Source organism: Durio zibethinus, chromosome 12 (assembly GCF_047325235.1).
Source record: "Durio zibethinus cultivar Kanyao isolate XHJ-2024 chromosome 12, ASM4732523v1, whole genome shotgun sequence".
NCBI lineage: Eukaryota > Viridiplantae > Streptophyta > Magnoliopsida > Malvales > Malvaceae > Durio > Durio zibethinus.
Window position 1 is genome coordinate 18268547 of NC_143173.1, and position 13603 is coordinate 18282149.

General features: G+C 26.0%; 3 non-coding genes across 3 annotated transcripts; all 3 read left to right on the forward strand.

Moving 5' to 3' along the window:
• The first annotated feature begins 5128 nt into the window (after positions 1–5128).
• Positions 5129–5247, forward strand: LOC149515813 (U5 spliceosomal RNA). Its single transcript, XR_016326394.1, has one exon. It is a non-coding gene; the product is annotated as a U5 spliceosomal RNA (small nuclear RNA).
• Positions 5248–5671: 424 nt separating this feature from the next.
• Positions 5672–5787, forward strand: LOC149515814 (U5 spliceosomal RNA). The gene has a single exon (XR_016326397.1). It is a non-coding gene; the product is annotated as a U5 spliceosomal RNA (small nuclear RNA).
• Positions 5788–11824: 6037 nt separating this feature from the next.
• Positions 11825–11943, forward strand: LOC149515815 (U5 spliceosomal RNA). The gene has a single exon (XR_016326392.1). It is a non-coding gene; the product is annotated as a U5 spliceosomal RNA (small nuclear RNA).
• The last annotated feature ends 1660 nt before the right edge of the window (positions 11944–13603 follow it).

Genomic DNA, 13603 nt, shown 5'->3' on the forward strand with positions numbered 1-13603 from the left:
TATCAATTTTAGTTAAAAATTTTGAAATATCAAAATAAACTTTCACATTTTATTGAGCCATGGTCTTCCCTATGAACCTTGATTACTGTCACTGGACTATAAAATAACGTAAGATGCAAAATTGAACAAAAAAGTCTCATTTTTTTTTCATACAATTATGTTTCTAGTCATGGCTTCCATCATTGTTAACTTGAAACTTATGGTACAACTTAAACGAAAGTCTCATTTGTTTAACAAGTTCAATGTCAAGGCGGTGCTTACTGCTGTTGCAGATGTGATTTAAGAAATGCTGGTATGATTTAGATTTGCAGACAGTAAGAATCTTAGCGTAGGAGTAGATGCTTGTTGGTCTATGTTCAAAGTTCATACTTGTAGCAGTTCAGACAGACTTGCTTTCAGCCTTTTGTTATGTAATTGGGGAAACTTGTTAACTATTTTTATCTGGTTTAGAGTCCTTTGAAGTTTAAACCTATTTCGCGAATTCTTTTTGACTTAAACTTTCAAATTATTTCAACATTTGCAAAACAGGGTTGAAACCAGCAAGTATCAAACTGAGAAGTGGTCTGGTGTTCTTGCAATTGTGTCTCTTCAATTGATATAAATAATGGGTTCTGTCGTTAACTTGTTTTGGTTTTGTAAATTAAATTTCAAGCATGTTAGTCCAATTGTATAACTGGAACCTATTTGGTTATATCAAATCCTCAAGCCATTACTTATAACCTCATTCTTGGGGTCTAAACAATGTTTTGATTTCCTGCTATTGGAGGTAGCAGATCTCTTCAAGGAAAGATGATTGAAAAGTTTGCACAATGGATGGTGAATTTATCCTCTGCTCTTTCAGCAGCTTTCGAATCTCCCTTCCCCAAATCAAAAACGGGAAAAAGAAAATAGAAACGTTTAAAATATTAGGCCATAGTATAGCTTATAAGTAATCTAAAAATTATACCACTTTTCTTATTAGTTTAATGGTTTATGAATTTATCTTAAAAAATGACATTCAATAGCTTTGGTATATATTCAAATTTCAATACTCGCAATCACTTACCTATTTAGGGTTGTGATCTCATTTGTAAAAAAAAAAAAGAAAAAACTCCCTTACTACTCATGATTGCTGTATTTGTCATTGGTTGCTTTAAATATAGAGCTTTGATTGCTCTATCTCTATAATAGCTTTTTCTCCCAATTTTTATAATAAAAAGGTGAGATTTATTAGATAGAAGAAAATTATACCAAAATATTTAGTTAAAATATTTATAGTTATTTTTACTTTATTTCACTCTATTCTTTTGTTAAACAAGGGCATTGAGTAATAAGGGTTTAGTTATAATAATAAAATTTTTTGTTTTTAAATTTTTGCTTTTAAAAGGCACAAACATACAAAAAGAAAAAGTAAAAACATTAATATTAAATACATATAGAGTTCATAAATCTTACAACCAAATTTATTTATTTTATTATTTTTAAATTTAATAATTTTATCAAAATAATAACTTAACTTGATTAATAAAAATGAATATATTTGTTTTTTTTACAATTATTGCTTAAAACATGGACTTCAATGTAAGATTTAATAATAGAATTTTTGTATAATTTTTTCTTCTAAAAAGATAAAATACACAAATTATTTGGAAAAGTGTTCATACAACATAAGAATTTGAATAGAAGTTAGGGGATTTAATATAACATTGATAAATATTATAAAACTTACAATAAATTTTATTTATTTATTTTTACATATTCTTTGCAATTTACTATCCATAAAACAACATCTTAACTTGATTAATAATTTTTTTTATTTCTCATCTTATGCATCTATTTTTTTAATTAAAATAGGGGTTAGAATGATGATTTATATAGTAAACAACTTTTATAAGCAAAACAAAAGGTAGATAGTGTTTATATTATATTATATTATATATATACATATATATAAATTCGATTGAATTCTAGTGGTTTAATGCTAATTTCAGAAATTTCATGTTAATTAAATTTATATATTTACTTTCACACTTCATTTGTAAATCAATTCTTCTCGAAACAACATCTTAAATAGTTTTTTTTTTTTTTTTTTTCATTCACATTGAAAACAGAATTAGAGCAATAACTTATAATAATAGAATTTTTATTTGAATTTTTACTTTAAAAAAATACAAAAAAGGGACAGATAAAAATATTAATACTACAAATATATGTTAATTTGGATCAATTATTGAGGCTTAGTGCTTATTCATAAAACTCACACTTGAAACCAAGACTAAATTCATTAACTTTCAATATTTTTTCTCAATTTAATTTTATCAAAAAAATATCTTAAATTTGTCGATGAGAATAATTCTTTTTAATTGCGGCATTGATTAATGGGCCTAAAATCAAGCCTAAGGCTTTACATTCCTAGGTAATTTATAAGTTAATTAATTAGCAAAAAGTATTTTTTTTGTTTACATTTTTTCTCCATATCTATGACTTAGAACTTAAGTTTGAATTATAAATTTTCATATAAAATTTCATTTATAGAAGCACATGTGCAACTAAAAAAAGAAAAGTTTGAAAATTTTTCTATTAAATAAATTTGAAATCAAATAAACACTAGAGATTTAATGTCAAATTTAAAAATTTCATCATTTAAATATCATAATTCTATTTAGAATAAAATAAAACACTAAATAGAAAAAGTATTCGATGAAACTTTTTTGACTCTTAGAGCTGATATCTTCTTTCTCATGAGATTGATACTTTCATTAAAGGGATTCTTTTTATTTTCTTCTAAAGGATAAATAAATCTAATAATTGAATAATGAATTCTTTCTCATGAAATTGATACTTTCACTTAAGGGACTGTTTTTGTTTTGAAAGATAAATAAATCTAATAATTAAATAATGAATTTCTTACGTTTTTACATTATTTAAGTATAGTTAATTTATTAAATCTGTTATATATTTTTTAAAATTTTTTTATCTCCTTCTTCTAGAAATTAATTAATCTTTGAATTAAATTACAATATTGGTAATTTTCAACATCCACTAGAATTTCTTAAACAAAATTTTATCTGTAGCAAATAAAAATATATGCCATGTAGAAGAATATTTTTACTAATATTCTAATGTTATAAATGTTTTTTTATTACTCAACTAGATTCTTTTAACCCAAGTGTTGCAAGATCAATTTTTTAATATATTATTTAAAATTAAAAATTAAATATATCTGCACAAAATTTTAAATACCATATGTTAAAGAAATTGTTATAATAAAATTTATATTTATTGGACTACTATTATAAATATATTTCTCTATCCATTAGCAACTTTATGAATTGTTTTATTTGTGTTATGAAATTTATTAAATATATATTAAAGTAAATATATGAAAATTTCATTAAATAAAAAAAAAGTTTTAAAACATATATATATATATATATAACACATATATGCCAATAAATATCTAAGCATGTTGAAAGCCAAAAGACAAATAAAAATACGCAATTAATATAATATATATCTTTTTAAAATGATAAAAATCCAAAGGTAAAAAAAATAAAAAAACACAATGAATTATCACAATTAATAAATAGATATTAATTTTATTAAAATAAAAAAAATCAAAGGCAAATAAAGCTTAAAAAAATACATTTAGCTATCACAATTAATCTAATTTTAAATAAGCGAATACTATCTTTAAAATTGTAAAAATACTAAAAGACAAAAATCCCAAGAGAAACAATCAATTATTATAATTAATAGATAAATATTATTTTTAAAGGTGAAAAAAATGAAAAGGTAAAAACCAAAAAAAAAACAATAAATGGATATTAATTTTATTAAAATAAAAAAAATCAAAGGCAAATAAAGCTTAAAAAAATAGATTTAGCTATCACAATTAATCAATCTAATTTTAAATAAGTGAATACTATCTTTAAAATTGTAAAAATATTGAAAGACAAAAATCCCAAAAGAAACAATCAATTATTATAATTAATCGATAAATATTATTTTTAAAAAAGAAAAAGATAAAGTCAAAAGAAAAAAAAAACATTACACAATCAATTTAATATATATCTTCTTAAAATAGAGACAATGAAAATATAAAAAAAACAAAAAAAATCATTCAATTATCATAATTAATAAATACAAATTATTGTTATTAAAATAAAAAATCAAGATGCAAAGTTAACCCAATTAATCTAATTTTAAATAAATAAATATTTATAAAAAAATAAAAAAGCATAATTATCACAATTAATAGATAAATATTATTTTTAATACTGACAGCTAATTCCAGCCAAAATAGATACACAGTAATTTCCCTGCTTTGGGGTCTTTTTTTTGTCAATTCCCATAACTGTTCAATTTAAAACTTTCTGCAAAGGCAGTTTCTAACGTGAACTTTCCAAGGCAAATGCTGGATTCCAAAACTGGATGGATTGCTCCCTCTCTTTTGCTTATAGATGATATTATTCTGCCATTTATGAGTTCATATTTACCCATCAGTAACTTGTCTAAGTTTTGTCTTGATCCTTCCATATGTTTGTCATAGCCTAATTATTTTTTTTTGGGTATTTGAAGATGTCAAGATTTAAGTTCCGATTATTAAAACTAAGAGTTTAGCACTTAATCAATAGATTACATGGCTGCTTGCTAAATTATACATATTTTTATGGCTTTTTCATAACCTAAATCCATTGGTTAATTATGTTAAAGAAACAACGAAAACCTAACGTTTAAATGAACTATATTTTTGTTTAAAAAATAGTAGTATATATTTTATATGGATTTGAACTTGGTTAAGCTAGCAAAGAAGTTTTTCAACAACCCTTTTCATCACATTCAAATTCAATGATGAAAATGATGACTGGAGGCAGAAATACTTCAATAAGGGAGAAAAAGAAATGCTACAAGTTTAAAGGTACATATTTTATATATAAAAAAAAAAAAGCATGAAAAATGAGAGAAAATGTGATAGCAAAGTGTGTGGCTTGGCAGAAGAGTGGACAATTGCAAGAGCTAAGAGTAGAACAGAACCCCACATTCCAAGAGACAAACTAGTGAACTTCAACCTCCTTCTATAAATAAAATCACTAATAGAAGAGATAGAGCATGGAGCCGTGCGATAAGCACAAAACGAACTATTCTTTGCCGTGCGATAAGCACAAAGCGAACTATTCTTTCGCCTTTTACTAAAGAATACCGTGTGCTTACCGCTTTTGGCGGCATATGCCTATTTTTGGAAGGTTGTTCCTCGTTGAACAGCCTATCAATTTTAGTTAAAAATTTTGTATTCTCTCGGGCAATTGTCACTTTACTATGAACCTTGATTACTATCAATGGACTATAACATAAAGAAGTTTTTCAACAACCCTTTTCATCACATTCAAATTCAATGATGAAAATGATGACTGGAGGCAGAAATACTTCAATAAGGGAGAAAAAGAAATGCTACAAGTTTAAAGGTACATATTTTATATATAAAAAAAAAAAGCATGAAAAATGAGAGAAAATGTGATAGCAAAGTGTGTAGCTTGGCAGAAGAGTGGACAATTGCAAGAGCTAAGAGTAGAACAGAACCCCACATTCCAAGAGACAAACTAGTGAACTTCAACCTCCTTCTATAAATAAAATCACTAATAGAAGAGATAGAGCATGGAGCCGTGCGATAAGCACAAAGCAAACTATTCTTTGCCGTGCGATAAGCACAAAGCGAACTATTCTTTTGCCTTTTACTAAAGAATACCGTGTGCTTACCGCTTTTGGCGGCATATGCCTATTTTTGGAAGGTTCTTCCTCGTTGAACAGCCTATCAATTTTAGTTAAAAATTTTGTATTCTCTCGGGCAATTGTCACTTTACTATGAACCTTGATTACTATCAATGGACTATAACATAACATAAGATGCAAAATTGAACCAAAAAACCCCTTTTGTTTTTCATACAACGATGTTTCTAGTCATGGCTTCCACCATTGTTAGCTTTAAACTTTTGGTACAACTCAAACAAAAATCCCAGTTGTTCAACAAGTTCAATGTCAAGGCGGTGCTTACTGCTGTTGCAGATGTGATTTAAGAAATGCTGGTATGATTTAGATTTGCAGACAGTAAGAATCTTAGTGTAGGAGTAGATGCTTGTTGGTCTATTTCAAAGTTCATACTTGTAGCAGTTCAGACAGACTTGCTTTCAGCCTTTTGTTATGTAATTGGGGAAACTTGTTAACTATTTTTATCTGGTTTAGAGTCCTTTGAAGTTTAAACCTATTTAGTGAATTCTTTTTAACTTAAACTTCCAAATTATTTCAACATTTGCAAAACAGGATTGAAACCAGTAAGTATCAAACTGAGAAGTGGTCTGGTGCTCTAGCAATTGTGTCTCTTCAATAGATATAAAGAATGGGTTCTGTCGTTAACTTGTTTTGGTTTTGTAAATTAAATTTCTAGCATGTCAGTCCAACTGTATAACTGGAACATATTTGGTTATATCAAATCCTCAAACCATTACTTATAACCTTGTTGTTGGGGTCTAAACAACGTTTTGATTTCCTGCTATTGAAGGTAGCAGATCACTTCAAGGAAAGATGATTGAAAAGTTTGCTCAATGGTTGGTGAATTTATCCTCTGCTCTTTCAGCAGGTTTCGAATCTCCCTTCCCCAAATCAAAAACAGGAAAAGGAAAATAGAAAAGTTAAAAAATTGGGCCATAGTTTAGCTTATAACTAATCTAAAAATTATACTTGTGCTAGTTTAATGGTTCATGCATTTACCTTAAAAGATGACATCGAATGACTTTGGTATTCAAATTTCAGTAATTACAATCACTCACCTATCCTAGGTTGAGATCTCATTTGTTAAAAAAAAAAAACAAAAAGAAATACAGCAGACTTGGAAGTAGTGGAAAGAATCCCTGGCAATTCATGGTTACTCTATCTGTGTCCTTGGTTGCTTTAAATATAGAGCTTTGGTTGCTCTATCTCTATCACACTTTTTTCTCCTAGTTTTTATAATAAAAGGATGAGATTTGTTAGATAGAAGAAAATTACACCAAAATATTTAGTTAAAATATTTATAATTTTTTTTTCTTCATTTCACTGTATTCTTTCATTAAACAAGGGCGTTGAGCGGTAATGGTTTAGTTATAATAATAATTTTTTTTTGTAGATTTTTACTTTTAAACAGCATAAATGTACAAAAAGAAAAAAGTAAAAATGTTAATATTAAATACATAGAAGGTTCATAAATCTTATAATCGAATTTATTTATTTTACTATTTTTAAATTTAATATTTTTATCAAAATAATAACTTAACTTCATTAATAAAAATGAATATATTTGTTTTTTTTGTACAATTTTTGCTTAAAACATGGGCTTCAAGGAAAGATTTAATAATAGAATTTTTGTATAATTTTTTCTTTTAAAAACATAAACTACACATAAAAACTATTTGAAAAAGTGTTCATTAAACATATGAATTTGAATAGAAGCTAAGGGATTTAATATAACATTGATAAATCCTATAAAACTCGTAATAAATTTTATCTATTTTTTACATATTCTTTGCAATTTACTATCTATAAGACAACATCTTAACTTGATTAATAAATGTTTTTATTTCTCATCTTATGTATTTATTTTTTTAATTAAAATAGGGGTTAGAAAGATGATTTATATGGTAAAAAACTTTTATAAGCAAAACAAAAGGTGGATAATATTTATATTAAATATATATAAATATAAATATATATATATATATATAAACTCAATTGGATTCTAAGGGTTTAATGTTAATTTAAAAAATCTCATGGTTAATTAAATTTATTTTCATATTTAATTCGTAAATCAATTTTTCTTAAAACATTTTAGATAGTTCTTTTTTTTTTTTTCATTCACACTCATAGTTGAAAATATGAAATAAAGTGATAATTTATAATAATAGAATTTTCATTTTAATTCTTACTTTAAAAAATGTGAAAAAGGGACATGAAAAAAATATTAATATTATAAATGTAAGTGAACTTGTATCAATTATGAGGTTTAATGCTAATTCCTAAAACCCATGCTTGAAAACAAGACTAAATTTATTAACTTTTTTATATTTCTTTCTCAATTTAATTTTTATCAAAAGAATATTTTGAATTTGCCAATGAGAATAATTTGTTTTAACTGCAACATTAATTAGTGAGCCTAAGATCAAGTCTAAAACCTTACTTTCCTAAGTAATTTATGTTTTTATTAATTAGCAAAAAGTAATTGTTTTTGTTTAGATTTTTCTCCACATCCATGATCTAGAACTTAAGTTTGAACCATATATTTTCATATAAAATTTCATTTATAATAGGCACACATATAACTAAAAACGAAAGGTTGAAAATTTTTTTATTAAATAAATTTGAAGTCAAATGAATACTAGAGATTTAATATCAAATTCAAAAATTTCATCATTTAAACATCATAGTTTTATTTAAAATAAAATAAAATATTGAGTGAAAAAAGTACTCTGAAACTTTTTTGACTCTAAAGATTGATTTCTTTTTTCTCATGAGATTGATACTTTCATTAAAGCAATTTTTTTAAAGATAAATTAATTTAATAATTGAATAATAAATTTCTTATATTTTCACATTATTTAAGGCTCTGTTTAATAAATAGAAAACAACTTTCAAAAAATAAAAAAAAATTCATAAAGATATTTTTCTGAAAAGAATTAATTTTTCATTGTTTGGATTGTTTTAAAAACAATAACATCTCCTTCTTCCATTTCCACCGCAACCAACCACAACCAATGTGAAGTAGCAGTCTACAAAGCTAACTTTTCTTCTTTCTTTCCTCTCCACCACTAGCGATAGTAGCCCGACCTGCGCTTGACGAGTTTCGACTCAACCTAACCTTTTAGAGTCGATTTTTTTTTTTAAAATCGAGTTTCGTATTGGGTTGGATTGAGTAATAATAAGAAAAAGTTAGAGTCACATTTTAAACAAACCCAACTTGATCCTATATATATATAATTGCTTTTAATTATTTCTTTAATTTTATGTTTATATTAAAACCTAATATTTTATTAATTTCATATTAAATCGAGTGCGATATATACAATATCGAGTTGAGTCGAGATTGAATATAAACAAATAAAAAAGTTATCAGATCGAATCGGATTCAGATAATATGGATATAAAATTGAATCAAATTTAAGATTAATAAAAATCCGTCTCACCCTTACCCGTTGCCATCCACCACAACCTACCAAGCCAACTCTTCTTTCTTATTCTTTCAAGAATAAGAAATCTATGGATATGTTTTAAATATTTTGATTTTCTTGCTTTAAAAAATCCTGTTGAAAATTTTTGGTTTTTGCCAAAACAAAATCAAGCATGCAAGGTATATTTTTCTACAGATTTCATCACCATCTTCACTATTGAAGACCAAATTTTAATTTTTTTTTACTAAGGTTCAACATATTGGGTTTGGAAACACTTAACCCATCTTCTGTTAAGCTACCCAATTGGAGCCCGTTAGCCATACTCCTCTACCCAGATTCGATCGAACCCGTTCTGACTTGTTGCTGGCCCGATAGAATGGCTTGAATGGACATTAGATTAAGTTTGCTGGATGGAGAGCATGATACCACGAATGGGTTAGGCGAACCACAGTAAGTCGCTCTACCTCATTGCAAGAAGAAAGCTCCAACATCTCTCTCTGTTTGCTTTTGCGAACAAACACAAGAATCTTTTTTTATACTTCTATTTTCTTTATGTTTTGTTGCTTCAGCTTCTGGGTTTGTGGTTTTAAGAAATTGGGTATGATTGCCTTTTTTTTAAGTTTATGTTTTCTTTTAATAAAATTTTTGAAGCAAAATTCGTTGGATTTGCTTTGGTGGTTGTTGGCAATAAATGAGATAAACTGTGGAAAATCTATTGGGTTGTGAATCTATTATATTTGTAAAGGTTTTAAGTTGTTTTCTTAGGATCTCCACAAGGAAGACATAGGAGATGATGTGGAAATTGCCTACCGGAATAGAGAAGAGGAAGACATTTTCCCCCCAAATGATACTATTTGCCTTTGACTTAGAAATTATTATTTGTTGACTGGAAATCCAAACACCAAAAAACACTGAAAACAACTTCTGGAAATGATTTTATGCCAAAACAAACGAAGCCTAAGTATAGTTAATTTATTAAATCTCTTATATATATTTTTAAATTTGTTTGTATCTCATTCTTTTAGAAATTTATTAATCTTTGAGTTAAATTGCAATATTAGTAATTTTCAACATCCACTAAAATTTCTTAAACAAAATTTAGTCTATAGCAAATAAGAATATATAGCATGTAGAAGAATACAATATTCTAATGTTATAAATGTTTTTTATTACTCAACTAGATTCTTTTAGTACATATGTTGCAAGATCAATTTTTTAATATATTATTTAAAATTAAAAATTAAATATTTTTGCACAAAATTTTAAATATCATATATTAAATGAATTATTACAATGAAATTTATATTTATAGGACTACTATTATAAATATATATCTCTATCCATTAGCAAGTTTATGAATCTTTTATTTGTGTCATGAAATTTATTATATATTTTGAAGTAAATGTGTGAAAATTTCATTAAATAAATAAAGAGTTTAAAAACACACACATACATATATATATATGTATACATATACATATACCTATATATTTTTAAGCTTGTTGAAAGCCAAAAGACAAAGAAAGTAATACACAATCAATATAATATATATCTCTTTAAAATAATAAAAAATTAAAAAAGTTAAAAAACATAATCAATTATCACAATTAATAAATAAACATTATTTTTATTAAAACAAAAAGAATCAAAAGCTAAATAAAGCTCAAAAGATACGTTTAGTGATCACAATTAATCTAATTTTAAATAAATGAATGCCATTTTAAAATTGTAAAAAAAAACTAAAAGACAAAAAACCCAAAAAAAAAAAATCAGTTATTACAATTTTTAGATAAATATTATTTTTAAAGGTGAGGAAAATGAAAAGGTAAAAAAAATAAATTATCACAATTAATATATAAATATTATTTTTTAAAAAATGAAAAGGTAAAACAAAATGAAAAAAAAAAAAGCAATACACAATCAATTTAATATATATCTCTTTTAAATGGTAATAATCAAAAGAAAAAAAATTTTCTATCAATCATCATAATTAATAAATATAAATTATTTTTATTATTAAGAGTGCATATTTGCCAATTAATAACTTCGCTAGGTTTGGTCTTGATCCTTCTATAAGATTCCATAGCCTATAAATATATATATTTATATATTGGTATTTGAAAATATCAAGATTTAAGTTATGATGATTAAAACTAAAAATTTAGCATTTAATCAATAGATTACATGACTGCTTGCTAAAATATACCTATTTTTATGGTTTTTTCATAGCGTAAATCCATTGGTTAATTATGTTAAAGAAGCAACGAAAACCTAGCATTTAAATGAACTATATTTTTGTTTTAAAAAAAGTATATATATTTTTATAAGGATTTGAACTTGGCTAAACCGGCAAAGAAGTTTTTCAACAACCTTTTTCATCACATTCAAATTCAATGATGAAAATGATGACTTGAGGCAGAAACACTTCAGTAAGGGAGAAAAAGAACTGCTACAGTTTTAAAGGTACCATATTTTATAAAATAAAGCATGAAATATGAGAGGAAACGTGTTAGAAAACTGTGTGGCTTGGCAGAAGAGTGGACAATTGTTATAACTAAGAGTAGAACAGGTCCCACATTCCCAAGAGACAAACAAGTGAACCTCAACATACTTTTATAAATAAAATCACTAACGAAAGGGATAGAACAAGGAGCCGTGCAGTGAGCACAGAGCGAACTATTCTTTCGCCTTTTACTAAAGAGTACCGTGTGCTCACTGCTCTTAGCGGCATACGCTTATTTTTGGAAGGTTGTTCCTCGTTGAACAGCCTGTCAATTTTAGTTAAAATTTTTGAGTTGACAAAGTAAAATTTCTTATCATATTGAGCCATTGTCACCTCTCTAGGAACTTTGATTATTGTCAATTGACTATAAAATAGCGTTAGATGCAAAATTGAACAAAAAAGTCTCATTTTTCTTCATACAATTATGTTTCTGGTCATGGCTTCCATCGTTGTTAACTTGAAACTTATGGTACAACTCAAACAAAAGTCCCATTTGTTCAACAAAAACTTATGTACAACTCAAACAAAAGTCCCATTTGTTCAACGAGTTTAATGTCAAGGCGGTGCTTACTGCTGTTGCATATGTGATTTAGGAAATGCTGGTATGATTTAGATTTGCAGACAGTAAGAATCTTAGCGTAGGAGTAGATGCTTGTTGGTCTATGTTCAAAGTTCATACTTGTAGCAGTTCAGACAGACTTTCTTTGAGCCTTTTGTTATGTAATTGGGGATAATATATATATATATATATATTATATAAATATATATCTATAAATATATATGTATATATATAAACTCAATTTGATTCTAAGGGTTTAATGTTAATTTCAGAAATCTTATGATTAATTAAATTTATTTTCATATTTAATTTGTAAATCAAATTTTCTCAAAACATCTTAAATAGTTTTTTTTTTTATTCACACTTATAGTTAATATACAAAATAAAGCGATAACTTATAATAATATAATTTTTTTTAATTCTTACTTTAAAAAATATATAAAAAAAAAACACATAAAAATATTAATATTATAAATATATGTGAACTTGTATCAATTATTAAGAGTTCATATTTGCCTATTAGTAACTTGGCTAAGTTTGGTCTTGATCCTTCTCTAAGATTGCCATAGTCTAAATTTTTTTTTTTTTTTTTAGTATTTGAAGATGTCAAGATTTCAGTTCTGATGATTAAAACTAAAAATTTGGCACTTAATCAATAGATTACATGGCTGCTTGCTAAAATATACCTATCTTTATAGTTTTTCCATAGCCTAAATCCATTGGTTAACTATGTTAAAGAGGTAACGAAAACCTAGCATTTAAATGAACTATATTTTTGTTTCAAAAAAAGTACTATATATTTTATAAGGATTTGAACTTGGCTAAGCCAGCACAGAAGTTTTTCAACAACCCTTTTCATTACATTCAAATTCAATGATGAAAATGATGACTTGAGGAAGAAACACTTCAATAAGGGAGAAAAAGAAATGCTACAAGTTTAAAGGTACCGTATTTTATAAAAAAAAAAGAAGAAAGGCATGAAAAATGTGAGTAAATGAGTTAAAAAAGTGTGTGGCTTAGCAGAAGAGTGGACAATAGCAACAGCTAAGAGTAGAACAGAACCCTACATTCCCAAGAGACAAACAAGTGAACGTTAACCCACTTCTATAAATGAAATCGCTAATGGAATGGATAGAGCACGGAGTCCTGCTGTGAGCACAAAATCAATTATTGTTTCGGCTTTTACTAAAGATTACCGTGTGCTTGGAGTGCTGTTTCTGATTGAATGGCTTATCAATTTAAGTTAGTTAAAAATTTTGAGTATAGAGCTGTTTCTTGTTGATCATCCTATCAATTTCAGTTAAAAATTTTGAAATACCAAATTTAAAATTCGTGTTTGCTTTAGCCACTGTCATTTCGCTATGATCC